Genomic DNA, 6563 nt, shown 5'->3' with positions numbered 1-6563 from the left:
CTAGACTGTCAGTGAAAATGTTCTTTGATAATGTAAATGTTCTTTGCTCTCTTTCTGTACCATGAAAGTGTTATGATTAGTAGCCTAACTTGCAATGTTTTTATTCACATTAACTTTCAATGTTAAATTCACATTAAATATAAAGTCAGTCGTATTAAAAAATATGTTATGGCATGACACTCATATCTGTTAATTAAGTAAACAGACAGGTTTTTATGCGTAGTTAATAGATTACATTATTAGGTTACTTTGACCGTCGCCCACTATAGATCAACATAATCTATAAAGGTGAGAATCAAGCTATTTCATGATATAGTTAATGCGTTTGGGGATGTTTCGAATTAACAGGAAAAAATAAATAAAACATAAGTGCTGTTGTGGCTGCTGTGCGTCACATGAAGCCCCCCCCAACTCGTGCCCCCTCAAAAATAATGAGTGCATGACGTCCCTGGTTACATTTATTACAGGTTTTCGCCATATATATAGTAATACCATTCAGCAGGTTTTTACCATAAGGTTTTTTTTGCTGTTGAAATTACTATATATATATATATATAATTCTGATGTGGTCACATGACATAGACAGTTTTGCTAGGCATTCCTTTGGGTTATGAGTCCGACTCTCTAACCATTAGGCCACGACTTCCCCAAATTTGGTGGATTTTGCCAAATGATTGGAGGAAGCAGAATGTCAAAGTCTAGTACTTCAAGTATCTGACCAGTCCAAATGGGCACCCAAGATTGAAGTGAGAGAAGGGAAACTTACAAAGTCTTCATTTCCTACATCTACCTTCCTGCAGAGTGTAAATCAAGAGGAAAGTTGTAACCAACAAGGCAGAATTCCATCTAACATATAGAATTCCACGAGCAGAAACCAAACCGTTCTGTGCCTTCTGTGGAAATCAAGCTCATCACCTGAGTCAGTGTCCAGAATTCCAACAGTTCGATGTAGATGCTAAGAGAAAATGGATCCTCGATAATGGTCGTTGTTGGAGATGTGGTCGGACACATCGTATGCCGGGTTCAGACTACACAATATTTTTGTCTGTCACGATAGTCACTGTGTCAGATTACACGATTTTGACTCCTAAAATATTGTCGTGTCGTGGACAAGAAACATGTCAGACTACACGTTGCTTCCCAACCATTCATCGCGTGCCATCTTTAACGATGCGTGTGATGTCATCGAGAAGGCGGAACTAGCGACTGACTTCTGAAAACAAGAGTGTAAACATTGCTGAAGCGCTTCCGCTATAGTTCGCCAGCATTTTTCTTTCTTTGTTCTGTCGTGGTAGTCCCTCGATGACACATCATACAGGCAGGAGTACTGTTGCCACAGCTCCATGAACCTTTCCTCCATCTCATAATTCCACCTAGCAGCACCATCATCTCTCTTTCAATTTCGCCATGTTTGAAACCTGTGTATAAAAGAGCTTCTGTGCTGCTATTGGTCAACATCACCAATGTGACAGAACTCCTCGTTAAAAAAAATTAAACATGCTAGTCTTTCTGTTGTGATGTCGTGAAGCATCGCAGACGCGGAATCGGTTGTCGTCCACTATGACACACTACATGAGCTGAAACGATGGAATCTTGCGTCCCGACGCCCATTGTCGTTTACAAATCCCCACGACGCCCTACATCAAGCAAATCGTGGCAAAATCGGGCTAAAATTGTGTAGTCTGAACCGGGCATAAGTGTGATTTGAAGAAGCATTGTCCCTCCTGTAAAGAGCGTCATCTAGGAGTCAACGTTCGTAAACCTGACTCTGGCATATTCTATTTGAGTAGACCAAGTTGTCTTAACTCTGTACTTTTAAAGGTGGTGAAAGTTATTCTGAGTTATCAAGGAAGAACTTTAGAGACCTATGCCATTCTTGATGATGGCTCAGAAAGAACTATGCTGCTTTCTTCTGCTGCAGATGTGCTGGGCCTAAATTGGGCGGCTGAGTTCCTGAAGTTGCGAACAATTCGACAGGGCTCTGAGGAGATTAAGGGCTCAACTGTAACATTTTCAATTTCTCCACTGTCTTCTAAGCACAAGAAATATCAGATCAGAGCAGCATTTACATCCAAGATGTTGAACTTACCTGAACAGACTCACCCTGTCCGTACTCTCCAATGATGTTACCAACCCCTTAGAGGTATTCCTCTTAAATAATTCAACCAGGTTAAGCCTCTGTTGTTAGTAGGAGCAGACCATCCCCACTTGTTATACTCTACTGAACGAGTAGTACTCGGTCCTCCGGGAAGTACAGCCGCACTGCATACTCGTCCGGGATGGGTATTGCAGGGACCCATTTCGTTAATTCAAGAGACGAGTTCCTCTGCACAATGCCACTTCTTAGCTGCTTCAGCTAAAGATCAGTTGCAGATGGAGGAGGTAGAAAGATTGTGGCAAGTTGAGGTACTTTCCTATTCCCAGACATCAAAGGCTGCTTTCTGGTCAAAGCAAGACCAAGAGACACTTGAATGCCTGGATCAGAGAATAGAATGCCTAGGGATCAAGGGTGTTGCAAGGTATGTTACACCGTTACTTCGAGCTAAACTTGCACCAAGATTAAATTCTCCTCAGTCCTTGCACGTTGCCTCCGTCCCTGCTGGTGTAGACAAGCCAACTCAGTCCTTGCACGTTGCCTCCATCCCTGCTGGTGCAGAGAAGCCAGCTCAGTCCTTGCACGTTGTCTCCATCCCTGCTGGTGCAGATAAGCCAACTCAGTCCTTGCACATTGCCTCCATCCCTGCTGGTGCAGAGAAGCCAGCTTAGTCCTTGCACGTTGTCTCCATCCCTGCTGGTGCAGACAAGCCAACTCAGTCCTTGCACATTGCCTCCATCCCTGCTGGTGCAGAGAAGCCAGCTTAGTCCTTGCACGTTGTCTCCATCCCTGCTGGTGCAGACAAGCCAACTCAGTCCTTGCACATTGCCTCCATCCCTGCTGGTGCAGAGAAGCCAGCTTAGTCCTTGCACGTTGTCTCCATCCCTGCTGGTGCAGACAAGCCAACTCAGTCCTTGCACATTGCCTCCATCCCTGCTGGTGCAGACAAGCCAACTCAGTCCTTGCACGTTGTCTCCATCCCTGCTGGTGCAGAGAAGCCAGCTCAGTCCTTGCACGTTGCCTCCGTCCTTGCTGGTGCAGAGAAGCCAGTTCAGATCCAATCATTAGTTTGTTTTAAGCTTCTGCCTTCGCATTTACCTGTGATCATCTCTAAAGTTCTTCACCAGCCTCAAGTTTCTCAGGATCCTTGCTTCACACCAGAAGTGTTGTTTGAGCCTTGTCCCACATATGGGATTCTATTAAAACAGCTGACATCTTTTATTCTGTCCACAACCCTGCCAGAACCATGGCCTCCACCTTTTTTAAGGGATTTTTATGGCCTCTACTCTAACCTCCAACCCTATTGAACTGTAGCCATGGCTTCTACCTTTACATGCGTTTAATCATTAATGTACTTTTTAATTAGGGTGACCATACGTGCCATTTTCCCAGGACGCGTCCTGGCCAGGATTTCTATATTGCTTTGATTCAAAGTACCTCGACAGCGTTTCGAAAACACAAGGAACCGATGTCATACACCGATCGGTTTGCACACGCAAACAAAGCCAAACCCTAGATATTTTAAGCAATATAGAAATCCTGGCCAGGACGCGTCCTGGGAAAATGGCACGTATGGTCACCCTATGTTTAATGTAAAGCAAAATAGGTGCCTTTTCTTATTGGAATCATAATCTCCCTGACTGCCCTTATGGGGCGGCAAGATGCTTCTAGAAGGTTTTCAGATGACTCAAAATGGAAAAATTTTACAGAATTCTCTAAGAGGAAATATGTTTACATATTTGGGGGCGGCTGTTGAGAATTCTGATGTGGTCACATGACATAGTCACACAGCAATGGGTGGAGCCAAGCCTCACCAGGTGCACTGAATGATTATTTAGCTGCCCTTGTTTGGTGTGTGAGTGTGTGCAACATGCAGCTGAAGTTCCCTTTACTTCTCCTCAAAGAGAGCTTTTTGTAGAGTTGGTGTGTTCCTGATTTTGTAAGTTTATTTCTTTGGCATTGTTTTATATAATGTTAATTCTTGAGGTTATGTATGTTTGAGTTAGATATGTTTCAGTGTTCCTATTTGACTGTTAAACTGTTTAGTTATTGGATTATATGATTTGTAATTTATTGCTTGAATTCCTATGTTGTTAATTATATTTAAGATTGGTTCTTTGTTTCTTGTTAATAGAAGCCATACAACTCTATTTGAATCCTATGTTGCCATGGCTCGATTCCTATGCTTCTAACTGTTAAATAAAGATCATGGACGGAGTACTGGATCCACTGTTTTAATGGGCACACCATACTGGTAGCACGTTCCTGAACCAACACGCTTGCAAAACTTTACACACACACCAGTGAAATTATAAACATCATAGAGACATCATCACTCATCATTGGTGAATTTAACAAGAGCAAACACCATATGTTTCTCTGGAAAAACATGTAAAAATAATTTTGTCATTAAAACCTGATGAGACAATGGAGTCTTGTTGCTAGATATGACATCCTTTACTTTCTCCTCAATACTCCTACTAAATAAACCTGGCATATTGTACATAATGTGCAGTCTGTAGGCGCGTTTCCATTACAGATTTGCGCAAAACTTTGGCGATATTTTCTGAATGTCGATAAAAAAGTATTGCGAAATGACGGCGTTTCCATTAACCAATGTTATGCGGCTAAAACGTAACCTTTTGCCTCTCGCGATAAGTCATGGCAACGGATTTTGGTGGGATTTTGACGGATTTGGGCTATACTTATTCAAGGGAGGTTTATGCGTGTATCTCCAATTTCAATTTGCGCAATTTGAAGGGTAATGGAAACGCGCCTTCTGAAATAATCAGTTCCTTTAATTAGGGTGCTTCCACACTAGCACTTTTGGTGCGCACCCGGGTTCGATTGACGTCAGAGTTCGGTACGTTTGGATGATGTGAACGCTGTCTTCCGAACTCGGGTGCGCACCCACGAACCGTACCCGAGTCCACTTAAAAAGGGTGGTCAGAGTTCTTTAGAGCATTTGCATAAGGCAGACATAAGTGCCGTTATGTACTGAAGCTTTGGAAACAAAACCAACAGTTCAAAAGCATAAATATAAAATTGAAGAGAGCAATGCTACGCATTTTGCCGTCTTCTCCTGCGCCAGCATTACTAAGCAACAGGGTAAACAGCTGCTGGCCTGATGACTCAAACGAACCGTGGTTCGGACCCAAATAATATAATGCGAACACAGTCCAGCGGGGGGGAGCAATCGAACTCGGGTTCGGGCCAAGCAAAAAACCAACAGTTCAAAAGCATAAATATAAAATTGAAGAGAGCAATGCTACGCATTTTGCCGTCTTCTCCTGCGCCAGCATTACTAAGCAACAGGGTAAACAGCTGCTGGCCTGATGACTCAAACGAACCGTGGTTCGGACCCAAATAATATAATGCGAACACAGTCCAGCGGGGGGGGGAGCAATCGAACTCGGGTTCGGGCCAAGCAATCGTGTGAAAGTGTGAAAGCACCCTTAATTAACCTAACTGACTCATTCATACAAGTTCTTAACAAATTAGCACTGCTGTGTGATGTTCAACTATACAAACCTCTCAATGAAGACATCAGCTTCTTGAAGCGCAAGCATTGTTTTTTTGTTCACACATCGTTAAATGTTGAAGACTGTTAAGCTCATTAATATGAATGTGTTTTTAAAACCTGAGGACACACCCTCCTTGTGGTAATCACTACTGAAGAACATCATATCACAGCTCAGAGATTAAACGGCTCATCAATATTCATCAGCACCTGTCTCGAATTAGCATTGCACACATGAGGTTAAACGGAGCAATAAGGACAGAGTCACATTGGTTGTGTGACCCCGCTAAAGTGAACAGACGGGCCACATGGACACGACCATAAAATGGCATTTACAGTAATGGCCAAAAGTTTTGGCAGTGACAAATTGTGTTTTGCAAAGTTTGCTGCTTCAGTATTTGCAGATTATTTTTCCACATATTTCTATTTTATACTGAATAACAATGATAAGCATACAAGTTTTAAATGCTTTTATTGGCAAAAAATATAATTAGTCAATATTTACGGTGTTGACCCTTGTTCTTCATCCTGACTGATGGCGATCCATTCTTGCCTTATTAGTTCTCGGAGTTGATCACAATTTGTGGGCTTCTGCTTGTCCACTCGCCTTTTGAGGACTGACCACAGGTTCTCTATGGGATTGAGATCCGAGGAGTTGCCTGGCCACCGATCCAAAATTCAATGTAATGATCTTCGAGCCACTTCTTTATCACTCTTGCTTTATGACATGGTGCTCCATCAGGCTGGAAAATGCACAGATTGCACCAAATTGCTCATGGATCGATGGAAGAAGAAGTCGCCCTTGCAGGATGTTTTGATACAATTTTTTTTTATTCATGGCAGTGTTTTTGGACAGATTTATGAGAGCACCCACTCCCTTGGTTGAAAAGCAACCCCACACATGGATGGTCTCAGGATGCTTCACTGTTGGCACATCACAGGACTCAT

Source organism: Sinocyclocheilus rhinocerous, unplaced genomic scaffold (assembly GCF_001515625.1).
Source record: "Sinocyclocheilus rhinocerous isolate Xijiao unplaced genomic scaffold, SAMN03320098_v1.1 scaffold168, whole genome shotgun sequence".
Lineage (NCBI taxonomy): Eukaryota > Metazoa > Chordata > Actinopteri > Cypriniformes > Cyprinidae > Sinocyclocheilus > Sinocyclocheilus rhinocerous.
This window is presented reverse-complemented; position numbering follows the sequence as displayed.